Raw genomic sequence first — 15,341 nt, 5'->3', positions numbered from 1 at the left:
CTCTGTGGAGAACCTTTTTCTTCACAATAAAGCTAGCATGTTTCCTTATCACCGGAGTTTCGGCTCTAGGTTGGAGTGATCATCTCCCTTCTGCACCGACCTTAGTTACTAAAGGGACAACTCAAACTGGTTAGTCAGCCTCCTCCTGCTATCTACTTACTCGTATCTTATACACTATCCCGTCGTGCTCATACACCTCTCTCTCAGTCTCTAACACCAGATTCCAAATACTGTCTTAAGTGATCACGTCTGATCGGACAGTATCCTGTTTGTGACGCCATTTTGTTGTGGAAAAATATTTCCGAGACTGTATAATATATAGAGAGAGGTTTATTAAATCGGAGACAAAGCTTTGGGAGAAGTGTTAGAGACCCCTGTCTCTGAACCAGCTTCTCAATTTGATATCTCCAGTGAAGTTTTTTATCTTACAAATTATGTCACTTTACATCACGTGCTTTAGCACTAGTCCTTAAGTCCAATCATCGCATTACAAGGTTTACAAAGCTTTTCATACAATTACTGTCCAAGGCTGAGCTCTTGATATAAACCAGCCTCGCATTGTGACAGGAATTATATACATCCAAGAGGACTAGTTCCCCTTTTATCAACAAAAAGACAAGTGGCAGGCTTTTTGGCACCAGTATAGACAAACATACCCCCACTTATCTCTCCAGTCGTTCATTATCTCACTTTCCTATCTCCATAACTCAAGGCCAGCATACCTTGAAGTCTAACTGCGCTTTTTTTATATAAAGCATAATGCATCAGTATTGTCCCTTACAAAATTTATTCAAGGGGAATATAAAAACAAATGTTTGGTCCCGTATACTAGTCAAGTATATGTCCAAAAATCCGCTCCAATAGGGGCACACACTCAGTCCAGTATCTGAAAGTGATTAAGAGACTGGGTTTTGTGTTTAGTGATCCCGGGCGTGTTTCTGACACCTTTGCTCAATACCAAGGCAAGGAGAGGTACTCTGGAAGGTATGAGGAACTGAGACTTGTCCCTGAGATTAACCAAAGATATGAGACTGAAATAATGTAGAATTAGAAAGTAGAAAATGCACAAAATGGTGCAGTCGGTAACAGGAAATAACTTAGTCCCCTCTTATCTTGGAGACATCAAATATCGACACACTCTGTTATTTAAAATATCAAATTATTAAACTCCAGCCCAGTTATAGGGGTTATTTACATCAGCAGAAACAAATTCCAACAAACACAAGAAACAAGATTCAGTCAGGAAGCCATTAACACCAGCAATAACAGCAGAATCTAACCCCTGCAGTCACTTGTGAACTCGGTGGTGTGTCAGTAGGTTGGATGACTGAATGAATCACTTCCCACACTCAGAGCAGGTGAACGTCCTCTCCCCAATGTGACTGTGATGATGCATTTCCAGTTTACAAGGTTGGGTTCAGTTCTGCGCCCGCTGTGCGCAGAGTGAGAATAAAATCAATGAGCTGCTGATTCTCTCTGCTGGACACTGCGTCTTTTGTGCTGGTCCAATTGGGTGAACGCATGCTGCCCCAATAAGGTGAGCCCGGGCTGGCCAGTCGGCTGAGCCTGTGCTGGCCCAAAAGAATGCAATTGAGTGGCCCAATAGGGTGAGGCCGTCCTGGCCCAATAGGGTCAGCCCGTGCTTGCCCAATTGGATGAGCCCATGCTGGCCCAATAGTAAGATCCTGGGCTGAACCAATATGGTGAGCCCAGGCTGGCCCAATAGGTTGAGCCCAGGCAGGCCCAATCGGTTGAGCCCAGGCTGACCCAATAAGGTGAGTCGGGCTGGCCCAGAGTCACCAGGCAACAATCAGCACAAGACTCCCTTTCAGGGGCCACTGTCCTGGTCACAAACATGTGGTCCAATCAAACTGACAGACAACCTGAAGCCCCGCCCACCCATTGTCCCTGCTGAAAAAGCCACGCATGCGCCGCGAGACCCGCCCAGACCAAGATGGCAGCCACTAAGCCCGCTCCCTCCAACCTGACCAAGATGATGGCCGCTGAGCCCACTCCCCCGGACGCTCATTGACCGTGACTGTAACCGGTGGGTAAACACGGGGTCTGCAGGCTGTGATTCGGGGCCTGGGGACGAGCCCGGGTGTGGGTGAAGCGGATGGTGCGGAGTGTTGTCTCTCGGGCCTGGGCCCACACACGGGCTGTGTGACCCCTCTCACTCCCCGGGTTTATTAACCCAGGAAACTATTGGTTCTGCACTTTGTGATTGACAAGCGGCAAGCCCCGCCCCCTCCTGGCCCGAATCATTCCATGCAGGTGGTGCAGGGAAATAGGACTTGGGGAAGGCACTTCGGCTGGGGGAGGGATACATTGGACTGGGGTAAGGCACATCGGCTGGGGGAGACATGCACTGGGACTGGGGTAAGGCACTTCAACTGGGGGAGGGATACATTGGGACTGGGGTAAGGCACTTCAGCTGGGGAGGGATACATTGGGACGGGGGTAAGGCACATCGGTGGGGGAGGGATACATTGGGACTGGTGTAAGACACATCGGCTGGGGGAGGGATACATTGGGACTGGGGTAAGGCACTTCAACTAGGGTAGGCATGCACTGGGACTGGGTTAAGGCACTTCAACTAGGGCAGGCTTGCACTGGGACTGGGTTAAGGCACTTCAACTAGGGTAGGCATGCACTGGGACTGGGTTAAGGCACTTCAACTAGAGCAGGCATGCACTGGGACTGGGTTAAGGCACTTCAACTAGGGCAGGCATGTACTGGGACTGGGGTAAGGTACTTCGGCTGGGGAGGGATACACTGGGACTGGGGTAAGGCACTTCAAATGTGGGAGGGATACATTGGGACAGGAACAAGGTACTTCAACTGGGGGAGGCATACACTGGGACTGGGGTAAGGCACTTCAACAGAGGAAGGGTTACACTGGGACTGAGGTAAGGCACTACAGCTGGGTGAGACATATACTGGGATTGGGGGAGGGCACTTTGGCTGAGGAGGCATGCGCTTGGACTGGGGTAAGGCACTATGGCTAGGGGAGGCATATACTGGGACTGGGGTAAGGCACTTCAACTGGGGGAGGCATACACTGGGACTGGAGTAAGAAACTTCAACTGGGGGAGGCATACACTGGGACTGGAGTAAGACACTTCGGCTGGGGAGCGATACAATGTGACTGGAGGAAAGGCACTTCAACTGTGGGAGGGATACACTGGGTCTGGATAAGACACTTCAACTGCGGGAGGCTCACAGCAGGACTGGGCAAAGGCACTTCAGCTGGGAGTGTTACCCTGGGACTGGGGTAAGGCACTTCAACTGGGGGATGCTAACACTGGGACTGGAGTAAGGCACTTCAATTAGAGGAGGGATACACTGGGACTGGAGGAAAGGCACTTCAACTGTGGGAGGGCTACACTGGGTCTGGAATAAGACACTTCAAATGGGGGAGGCATAAACTGAGACTGGGTTAAGGGCACTTGAACTGGGGGAGGGATACACTGTGATTGGGGTAAGGCACGACGGTTGGGGGAGGCATGCACTGGGACTAGGATAAGGCACTTCGGCTGGTGGAGAATATACTGGGACTGGGGTAGGGTACTTCGGCTGGGGGAGGCATGCACTGCCATTGGGGTAAGGCATTTCGGCTGGGCAAGGCATGCACTGCGACTGGAGTAAAATACTTTGGCTGGGGGTGGCATGCGCTCATACTGTGGCAAGGCACTTCGACTTGGGGAGGCATGCACTGGGATGGGGTAAGGGACTTCAGTTGTGGGGGAGGTGTGCACTGGGTCTGGGGTAAGGCACTTTGGCTGAGATAGGCATAAACTGCGACTGGTTTAAGGCACTTTAGTTGGTGGAGGCATATACTGGGACTGGGACAAGGCATTTTGGCTGGGAGAGGCATGCACTGGCACGGGTGTAAGCGACTTCGGCTGGCAGAGCTGTGCACTCGGACTGGAGTCAGGCACTTCAACTGGGAGAGGCATGCACTGGGACTGGGGTAAGGCACTGCATCTGGGTAGGGATACAGTGGGACTGGGGTAAGGTACTTCGGCTGGGGAGGGATACACTGGGACTGTAACAATGCACTTCAACTCGGGGAGGCATGCACTGGGACTCGGGGTAGGCTCTTCAACTGGGGGAGGTATATACTTGGACTGGGGTAAGGCACTTCGGCTGGGGAGGGATACACTGGGACTGGGTAAGGCACTTCAAATGTGGGAGGGATACATTGGGACAGGAACAACGTACTTCAACTGCGGGAGGCATGCACTGGGACTGGGGTAAGGCACTTCAACAGAGGGAGGGTTACACTGGGACTGAGGTAAAGCACTACAGCTGGGGGAGGCATATACTGTGATTGGGTTAGAGCACTTTGGCTGAGGAGGCATGCACTGGGACTGGGGTAAGGCACAATGGCTGGGGGAGGCACTTCAACTGGGGGAGGGATAAACTGGCACTGGGGTAAGGCACTTCAACTGGGGGAGGCGTACACTGGGACTGGAGTAAGAAACTTCGGCTGGGGAGCGATACACTGTGACTGGAGGAAAGGCACTTCAACTGTGGGAGGGATACACTGGGTCTGGAATAAGGCACTTCAATTGCGGGAGGCTTACACCGGGACCGGTCTAAGGCACTTCAGCTGGGGAGGGATACCCTGGGACTGGGGTAAGGCACTACGGCTGGGGGATGCATATACTGGGACTGGGGTGAGGCACTTCAACTGGGGCAGGGATAGACTGGACCGGGGTAAGGCACTTGAACTGAGGGAGGGATACACTGGCACTGGGGTAAGGCACTTCAACTGGGTGATGCGAACACTGGGACTAGAATAAGACACTTCAAATGGGGGAGGCATAAATTGGGACTGGGCTAAGGCACTTCAACTGGGGGAGTGATACACTGGGATTGGGGTAAGGCACTTTGGTTGGTGGAGGCATGCACTGGGACTAGGGTAAGGCCCTTTGGCTGGGATAGGCATAAACTGCGACTGGTTTTCGGCACTTTGGTTGGTGGAGGCATATACTGGGACTGGGACAACGCATTTTGGCTGGGAGAGGCATGCAATGGATTTCGGCTGGCAGAGGTGTGCACTCGGACTGGAGTAAGGCACTTCAACTGGTAGAGGCATACACTGGTACTGCGGTTAGGCATTTCAACTGGGAAAGGCATGCACTGGGACTGGGGTAAGGCACTTCATCTGGGGAGGGATACAGTGGGACTGGGGTAACGTACTTCGGCTGGGGGAGGAATACACTGGGATTAGGGTAACGCACTTCAACAGGGGGAGGGATACCTGGGACTTGTGTAAGGTACTTCAACTGGGGGAAGCATGCACTTGGACTGCAGTAAGGCACTTCAACTGGTGGAGGGATACACTGGGACTGGGGTAAGGCACTTTGGCTTGGCGAGGCATTCACTGGGACTGATTTAAGGCACTTCGGCTGGGGGAGGCATGCACTGGGACTAGGGTAATGCACTTCAACGGGTGGAGGGATACACTGGGACTGTGGTAAGGCACTTCAACTGGGGGACGCTAACACGGGGACTGGGCTAAGGCACTTCAACTGGTGGAGGTATGCACTGGGACTGGGCTAAGGCACTTCAACTGGTGGAGGCATGTACTGGGACTGGGATAAGGCACTTCGGCTGGGGTTGGCATGCACTGCGACTAGGGTAAGGCACTTCGGCTGGGCAAGGCATGCACTGCGACTGGGGTAAAATACTTTGGCTGTTGGAGGCATGCACTCACACTGTGACAAGGCACTTCAGCTGGGGGAGGCATGTACTGGGACTGGGGTAAGGCACTTCAGCTGGGGGAGGGTTGCACTGGGACTGGGGTAAGGCACTTCGGCTGGGGGAGGCATGCACTCTGACTGGGGTAAGGCACTTCGGCTGGGGGAGGCATGCACTTTGACTGGAGTAAGGCACTTCGGCTGGGAGAGGCATGCACTTGAACTTTGGTAAGGCACTTCGGCTGGGGAGGCATATACTGGGACTGGGATAAGGCACTTTGGCTGTGGGAGGCATATACTTGGACGGTGGTAAGACACTTCGGCGGGAGGAGAAATGCAATGGGACTAGTGTCGGGCACTTCTGCTGCGTGAGGCATGCACTGGGACTGGGGTAAGGCACTTCGTCTGGGGGAGGCATATCTTGGGACTGGGGTAAAGCCCTTCGGCTGGGGGAGGCATGTATTGGGACTGGGGTAAAGCACTTCGGCTGGGGGAGGCATGTATTGGGACTGGGGTAAAGCCCTTTGGCTGGGGGAGGCATGTATTGGGACTGGGGTAAAGCACTTTGGCTGGGGGAGGCATGTATTGGGACTGGGATAAAGCACTTCGGCTGGGGGAGGCATGTATTGGGACTGGGGTAATGCACTTCGGCTGGGGGAGGCATGCACTGGGATGGGGGCAAGGTACTTTGGCTGGCCCTTGCTATCTTATGGGGAGCTCTGTCCTCTGTCACTTCAGGAATTCAAAGTGGATCAAGTTACAATTTGCAAAGTCAGTGAGACCTTGCGATGGGCGGTTCCAGTTACACATTCCAGTGAAATCTCAGGGTGTGGCTTATCCTCCAAGGGACCAATCATAGACAAATAGTGCAGCGTGGCGGCCATTTTGGCAGTACAAATAATCGAGTTCTTTATTAACCCGCTCCCTCCCTCCGCCCATCTCTCACCTGCTGACTCACCCACTGTGCATGCTCAGCTCACACTACCCGGCTGATTGACGGCAGCTCCCGACCAATAGGGAGAGTGGGGGTGGGGCTGGAGGACCAGGCATGCGGTTGATCCTCCAACCAATCACAGTGTGTGAGAGGTGACGCTTGCAGCCCCGCAGTGGGCGGGGCTGGGTCTGGATCTCGCTCATTGGCTGAAACTCTGCCCCATTGTTAAAGCTGATGTCCCTCAAACTCCAGGAGGAAAGGGGACATTTCTGTCGTGGCTTTAAACAGATGGAACTCTGTGGGGTGGAGGAAACATTGCAGCATTTGGTAGTGACATGGATTCATTCAGGCCAGACAGCGGGGATTATTTCTGGAAATAACACAGTGTAGTTGTTTCTGTTGAAACAGATGAAACCCTGTCGTTGTGGAGCAACCACACCTCTCGTGTCCTGGTCAATCACGTGTGCAGCAAGTGTCATCATGGAAGTAAAGGATGGTATCAAATTGGAAAAAATGGCAGATAATGTTGTGAAGGACAGTGGAAGGCCAGAGGATTGGGAATTTTCAGAAACCTGCAAAGGATGACTAAAAAATGAAAAAGATAGAGAAGATAGCAGATGAGAGCAAACTAGCAAGAAATATAAAAACAAACAGTAAGAGCTTCTGCTGGATATAAAAAGGAAACGAGTATCTAAAGTAAACATTGCTCGCTTAGAGGATGACATTGGAGAATTACTAATGGGAAACACGGAAATAGCAGAGATTTTGAACGAATATTTTGTATTAGGCTTCACGGTAGAGGACACTAAAAACATACCAACTGTTAATAACCAAGGAGCTATTGCGGAGGGGGAGTGGGGGGGGATGACTTAAAACAATCACTATCACTACAGATAAAGTGCTAATCAAACTAATGTGACTAAAGGTGGACAAGTCCTCTGGACCTGACGGCATGCATCCTCGGGTCTTAAAATAATTAGTTGCAGAAATAATGCATGCATTGGTTGTACTCCACCAAAATTCCCTGAATTCTGGAGAGGTCCCAGTAGACTGGAAAACTGCAAATGTAACACGCCTATTCAAGTAAGGAGGGAGACAGGGAGCAGGAAACTATACATCAGTTAGCTTACCATCTGTCAGTGGGAAAATAATCGAATTCATCATTAAGGAAGTACTAGCAGGACATTTAGAAAATCATACTGCAGTTAGGCAGAGTTAGCATAGTTTTATGAAAGGGAAATCATGTTTGACAAATTTGCTGTAGTTGTTTGAGGATGTAACGAGCAGAGTGGATAAGGGAGAACCACTTGATGTTGTATATTTTAATTTCCAGAAAGCATTCGAAAAGGTGCCACACAAAATATTACTGCACATGCTAAGAGCTCATGGGGTTGGGGATAATATATCAACATGGATAGAGGATTGTCAAACTAACAGAAAATAGAGAGTCCGGATAAATGGATCATTTTCAGGTTGGCAAACAGTAACTAGTGGGGTGCCGCAGTGATAAGTACTGTGGGCTCAACTAATTACAATTTATATGAATGACTTGGATGAAGGGACCGAGTGTAACATAGCCAAATTTGCCGATGGTACAAAGATAGGTGAGAAAGCAAGTTGTGAGGAGGACGCAAAGAATCTACAAAGGGATATGGATAGGCTCAATGAGTGGGCAAAAATCTGGCAGATGGACTATAATGTGGTAAAATATCAGGTGATTTCCTTTAGTAGGAAAAAAAAAGCAAATTATTATTTAGATGTGGACGATTATAAAATGCTGTTATACAGAGAGATCTGGGGATTCTTGTACATGAAACTCAAAATGTTTGCATGCAGGTACAGCTGGCCTTTATTGCAAAGGGGATGGAGTCTAAAAGTAAGGAAGTCCTGCGACAACTGTAAGACCACACCTGGGCTACTGCGCACAGTTTTGGTCTGGACTTGTCTCCATTCTCGTGCCGAGAGGATTGACACACCCAGATGGGAAGGACAACATTTGGGTACACTGATTCCCCAGCAATTCCCATTCCCCTTCTTTCTGGTGGATATGGAGGGGCCACTGTGTGTAATGAGCAAGTCATTAAGAATTGTCAGCAAGCTCTTTCCAATTGGAGATTTTATTCAGTGGAAACTTTCACACACTATTGTAGATTTTGTACCAAAGATCAATTAAGGATTAAAGTAAAAGTTCATAATTTTATTGCAAACGAAATTTCTGTTGAGAATTGCTGAATTAAGGGGAAAGATAACCCAGTGTTTCTTAAATGGACACTGCAGCTCCGAGAACACAATCAGCAATATATCCAGAATATTAAAGTCCAGCCCTGTTATCAGTTTATTAACATCAACAGAGACAAACCTCGTCTGTCAGAATGAACATGGTTCAGTTGGGATGTGATTAACAGCCTCAATAACAGCAGAATCCAACTCCTGTAGTCACTTGTGAACTCGCTGGTGTTTCAGCAGGGTGGATGACTGAGTGAATCCCTTCCCGCACTCCGAGCAGGTGAATGGCCTCTCCCCAGTGTGAACTCGCTGGTGTGTCAGCAGGTGGGATGTCTGAGTGAATGCCTTCCCACACTCCGAGCAGGTGAACGGCCTCTCCCCAGTGTGTACTCGCTGGTGTGTCAGCAGGTTGGATGACTGAGTAAATCCCTTCCCACATTCAGAGCAAGTGAATGGCCTCTCCCCAGTGTGAACTCGCTGGTGTGCCAGCAGGTTGGATGAACAAGTGAATCCCTTCCTACACTTCGAGCAGGTGAACGGCCTCTCCCCAGTGTGTACTCGCTGGTGTGACTGCAGGTGGGATGACTGAGTGAATCCCTTCCCACACTCAGAGCAAGTGAACGACCTCTCCCCAGTGTGAACCCGCTGGTGTGTCAGCAGGATGGATGGCTGAGTGAATCCTTTCCCACACTCAGAGCAGATGAACGGCCTCACCCCAGTGTGAACTCGCTGGTGTGTCAGCAGGTTGGATGAACAAGTGAATCCCTTCCCACACTCACAGCATGTGAACGGCCTCTCCCCAGTGTGAACTCGCTGGTGTTTCAGCAGGTTGGATGAACAAGTGAATCCCTTCCCACACTCACAGCAGGTGAACGACCTCTCCCCAGTGTGAACTCGCTGGTGTTTCAGCAGGTCGGATGATGCAGTGAATCCCTTCCCACACTCCGAGCAGGTGAACGGCCTCTCCCCAGTGTGAACTCGCTGGTGTTTCAGCAGGTCGGATGACTGAGTGAATCGCATCCCACACTCAGAGCAGGTGAACGGCCTCTCACCAGTATGACTGTGTTGATGAATTTCCAGGACAGATGGTGATCTGAATCCCTTCCCACAGTCCCCACATTTCCACGGTTTCTCCATGGTGCGGGTATCCTTGTGACTCTCCAGGTTGGACGATCAGTTGAAGCCTCACCCACACACACAACACGTTTTCAGTTTCTCCCCGCTGTCAATGGTCCGATGTTTCTTCAGGCTGTGTCACTGGTTAAAGCTCTTTCCACAGATATTTGAAATCTTTTCGCACAGACAGAACAGACAAACATTTCTCCTTCCACTTTCAAAGGCCCATGATATTCAGGTCCTGATGAATCGATTGACTCCATCAGATCTTGACACGATGTTTGGTTTGTGTTTCCTGTCTGAAAATCTCCCCTTCTAATACGCTGTAAAAGGAAATAACAAAACTCATCACTGTCAGTACAAGACACAAATTCAGGATAGACACATCTAGTTTCCATGGAACATTCTTTTCTCTCTTGTTCTTCCAAAGCTGTAAATCCCTATCTCACACATTGTCCCTCCTGCAGCGCTGAAATCCAAATCAACACACATTTCTAGCCTGTTTCTCCTCTACGCCCAGTTTTCACCACACTCAGAGCAGGTGAACGGCCTCTCCCCAGTATGACTGTGTTGATGAATGTGGGGACTGTGGGAAGGGATTCAGATCACCATCTGTCCTGGAAATTCTGGTTGGGTTCAGTTCTACACTCACTGGTTCCCGTCCCTCTCCTCCCCTGAATGTTCTGACTGTGGCTGGGTTCAGGTCGACACTCACTGGTTCCCCACCTCCCCTGAAGTTGCTGAGTCTGGTTGTGTTCAGTTCCGGACTCACTGGTTCCCTACCTCTGCTCCCCTGATGGGGCGGTCTCTGGCTGGGTTCATTTCTGCAATCACTGGGTCCCCTCCGTTCCTCCCCTATTTCCCCACAACTGAAGATGCTGACTCTGGCTGGGTTTACTTCTACTGTCACTGGTTCCTCTCCCTTGAAGGTACTGACTATGGATGGGTTTAGTTCTACACTCACTGGTTCCCCTCCCCTGAAGGTACTGACTGTGGCTGGGTTCAGTTCTACACTCACTGGTTCCCCTCCCCTCAAGGTACTGACTCTGGCTGAGTTCAGTTCTGCACTCACTGGTTCCCCTCCCCTGAAGGTACTGACTCTGGCTGGGTTCAGTTCCAGACACTGACATCATTCACTTTGTTCCTGCACCAAGATGGCCATGCCTGCGCTGTGCTGCTCAGTGAATCAAATTGGCGACGTGAACATGCCTTCCTGCACCAAGATGGCCGGTGTTGGCCTGGGCCTGTGACCGGGAGAAAGCCCAAAGCTGCAACCGCCGATATTCCGGTTATTATTCCGCGCTTGCAGTGAGCACCGATTGTTTATGAAGCCTCCCCAGCACCCCGCTGGTCCATTAGTTTCTATAGGTATGTAAAGAGAAAAAGGTTAGTAAAGACAAACGTAGGTCCGCTGCAGTCAGAATCAGGGGAAGTCATAACGGGGAACAAAGAAATGGCAGACCAATTGAACGAGTACTTTGGTTCCATATTCACTGAGGAGGACACAAACAACCTTCCGGATACAAAATGGGTCAGAGGGTCTAGTAAGGAGGAGGAACTGAGGAAAATCCTTATTGGTCGGGAAACTGTGTTGGGGAAATTGATGGGATTGAAGGCCGATAAATCCCCAGGGCCTGATGGACTGCATCCCAGAATACTTAAGGAGGTGGCCTTGGAAATAGCGGATGCATTGACAGTCATTTTCCAACATTCCATTGACTCTGGATCAGTTCCTATGGAGTGGAGGGTAGCCAATGTAACCCCACTTTTTAAAAAAGGGAGAGAGAAAACAGGGAATTATAGACCGGTCAGCCTGACCTCAGTAGTGGGTAAAATGATGGAATCAATTATTAAGGATGTCATAGCAGTGCATTTGGTCCAAGTCAGCATGGATTTGTGAAAGGGAAATCATGCTTGACAAATCTTCTGGAATTTTGGTGTTTCCAGTAAAGTGAACAAAGGAGAACCAGTTGATGTGGTATATTTGGACTTTCAGAAGGCTTTGGACAAGGTCCCACACAGGAGATTAATGTGCAAAGTTAAAGCACATGGGATTGGGGGTAGTGTGCTGACGTGGATTGAGAACTGGTTGTCAGACAGGAAGCAAAGAGTAGGAGTAAATGGGTACTTTTCAGAATGGCAGGCAGTGACTAGTGGGGTACCGCAAGGTTCTGTGCTGGGGCCCCAGCTGTTTACATTGTACATTAATGATTTAGACGAGGGGATTAAATGTAGTATCTCCAAATTTGCAGATGGCACTAAGTTGGGTGGCAGTGTGAGCTGCGAGGAGGATGCTATGAGGCTGCAGAATGACTTGGATAGGTTAGGTGAGTGGGCAAATGCATGGCAGATGAAGTATAATGTGGATAAATGTGAGGTTATCCACTTTGGTGGTAAAAACAGAGAGACAGACTATTAGCTGAATGGTGACAGATTAGGAAAAGGGGAGGTGCAACGAGACCTGGGTGTCATGGTACATCAGTCATTGAAGGTTGGCATGCAGGTATAGCAGGCGGTTAAGAAAGCAAATGGCATGTTGGCCTTCATAGCGAGGGGATTCGAGTACAGGGGCAGGGAGGTGTTGCTACAGTTGTACAGGGCCTTGGTGAGGCCACACCTGGAGTATTGTGTACAGTTTTGGTCTCCTAACCTGAGGAAGGACATTTTTACTATTGAGGGAGTGCAGCGAAGATTCACCAGACTGATTCCCGGGATGGTGGGACTGACCTATCAAGAAAGACTGGATCAACTGGGCTTGTATTCACTGGAGTTCAGAAGAATGAGAGGGGACCTCATAGAAACGTTTAAAATTCTGACGGGTTTAGACAGGTTAGATGCAGGAAAAATGTTCCCAGTGTTGGGGAAGTCCAGAACCAGGGGACACAGTTTAAGGATAAGGGGTAAGCCATTTAGGACCGAGATGAGGAGAAACTTCTTCACCCAGAGAGTGGTGAACTTGTGGAATTCTCTACCACAGAAAGCAGTTGAGGCCAATTTACTAAATATATTCAAAAGGGAGTTGGATGAAGTCCTTGCTACTCGGGGGATCAAGGGGTATGGCGAGAAAGCAGGAAGGGGGTACTGAAGTGCATGTTCAGCCATGAACTCATTGAATGGCGGTGCAGGCTGGAAGGGCTGAATGTCCTACTCCTGCACCTATTTTCTATGTTTCTATGTTTCTATTACTCTGCTCCGTCCCACTGAAAAGGACACTTCTTAGGAGCCTGTGCAAAACGTGTCTCCTCCGCCATTACATGCACCGTGCATGCTCCAAACACAGCCAGGACCCGCGCCTGCGCACTGAGCTCCTGTCGTCTGGGTGCAGCTCATTCTCCCCTGCGGGGCATGCTGGGTACATATGACCATGAGAAATAGGAGCAGGAGTGGGCCACCCAGACCGCCGGGCCTGCTCCCCATTCAATAAGTTCATGGCTGGTCTTATCACAGACTCAGTTCCACTTCCCTGCCCACTCCCCAGAACCCTTTACTCCCTTATCGCTCAAAAATCTGGCTATCTCCGCCTTAAATAAATACAATGACCGAGCCTCCACTGCTCTCTGGTGCAGAGAATTCCACAGATTTACAACCCTCAGAGAAGAAATTCCTCTTCATCTCAGTTTTAAATAGGTTGAGGAGAAAGATTGCATTTGTGACTAGAACACGATTTACTGTGATTGCATTGGGCACAGAACCATGTTCATTCTGGCAGCTCTTGTTTGTTTCTGGTTATCTTAATAACCTCTATACCTGAACATAAAACATAAGAAATAGCAACAGGAGTAGGCCATATGGCCCCTCGAGCATGCTCCGCCATTCAATAAGATCATGGCTGATCTGATCATGGACTCAGTTCCACTTCCCCGCCTGCTCCCCATGCCCCCATCTTTCCATATATTTTAAGAAACTGTCTATTTCTGTCTTAAATTTATTCAATGGCCCAACTTCCACAGCTCTCTGAGGACAGTGAATTCCATAGATTTACAACCCTCGGAGAGAAGAAATTGCTCCTTATCAATCTTTTAAATGGGCGGCCCCTTATACTAAGATCATGCACTCTAATTCTAGACTCCCCATTATCAGTGGAAACATCCTCTCTGCATCCACCTTATCAAGCCCCCTCATAATCTTATACGTTTTGATAAGATCACCTTTCATTTTTCTGAATTCCAGTGAGTAGAGGCCCAACCTACTTAATTGTTCCTCATAAGTCAAACGACTCATGCCCAGAATCAACCTCGTGAACCTTCTCTGAGCTGCCTCCAAAGCAAGTATATCCTTTCATAAATATGGAAACCAAAACTGCACGCAGTATTCCAGGTGTGGCCTCACATATAGCTGTAGCAAGATTTTCCTGCTTTTGTACCCTATCTCTTTTGCAATAAAGGCCAAGATACCATTGGCCTTCCTGATCACTTGCTGTACCTACATACTATCCTGTTGCATTTCATGCACAAGTATCCCCAGGTCCTGCTGTACTGCGGTACTTTGCAATCTTTCGCCATTTAAACAATATGTTGCTCTTTGATTTTTTCTGCCAAAGTGCATGACCTCACACTTTCCAACATTATAGTCCATCTGCCAAATTTTTGCTCACTCACTTAGCCTGTCTATGTCCTTTTGCAGATTTGTTGTGTACTCCTCACACATTGCTTTTCCTTCGATCTTTGTATCATCAGCAAACTTGGCTATGTTACACTCAGTCCCTTTTTCCAAGTCGTTAATATAGATTGTAAAGCTGGAGATTAATACCCTCTATAAATGTTGAATAAATTATCTTCGTTTCAAACAAAATTTGTTGAATATTTGATTCCTTCATGATCAGAGGAGATTAATTGATGTTCTGTTACGGACTGTTCCCTTTTCGGGCTTTTTCTTAATCTAACTTATATCACTTCTCACCTAGTTCGCTTTCTAGCATATCAAACTCCAAACTTGTTCCATTTGCATACATGAGTTGTGTTTGTAGTAGACTTAACTGCAGTGTCTCACTTTAAACTCAGCTGAAATCTTTTAAACCACCCCTTTATTGAACTGTCTTGCATAAGATTTGAAATCGTTACTTTCTCGATCAGTTAACCTGTTTCTGAAACCAATTTAATATTAAAAACTCATCCACATATTTTGCACGTGATAGCCTGTGAAATATTCCACAAGCTCCGTTCCCTAGTGACCGACTCCATCCCTCTCCCCAACTTCTGTCTGAGCCTGAACCAGACTGTTCACAACCTTGGTGACATACTTAACCCTGAAATAAGATTTTGACCACATATCCACAAAATTACTAAGAATGCCTATTTCCACCTCTGTAACATCGCCCATCTCCGCTCATGCCTCAGCTCATCCACTGCTGAAGCCCT

At 49.0% G+C, this 15,341-nt stretch overlaps 1 pseudogene; it reads right to left on the bottom strand.

Annotated features, from left to right (window-relative positions):
* LOC139235478 (zinc finger protein 229-like) overlaps nt 1-15,341 on the bottom strand; it is a 75,977-nt pseudogene that overhangs the window by 52,753 nt on the left and 7,883 nt on the right.

This window comes from Pristiophorus japonicus, chromosome 23 (assembly GCF_044704955.1).
Source record: "Pristiophorus japonicus isolate sPriJap1 chromosome 23, sPriJap1.hap1, whole genome shotgun sequence".
In the NCBI taxonomy this organism is placed as follows: Eukaryota; Metazoa; Chordata; class Chondrichthyes; family Pristiophoridae; genus Pristiophorus; species Pristiophorus japonicus.
Note: the sequence above shows the minus strand (reverse complement) of the source record. Positions and strands in the feature narration are given on the sequence as shown.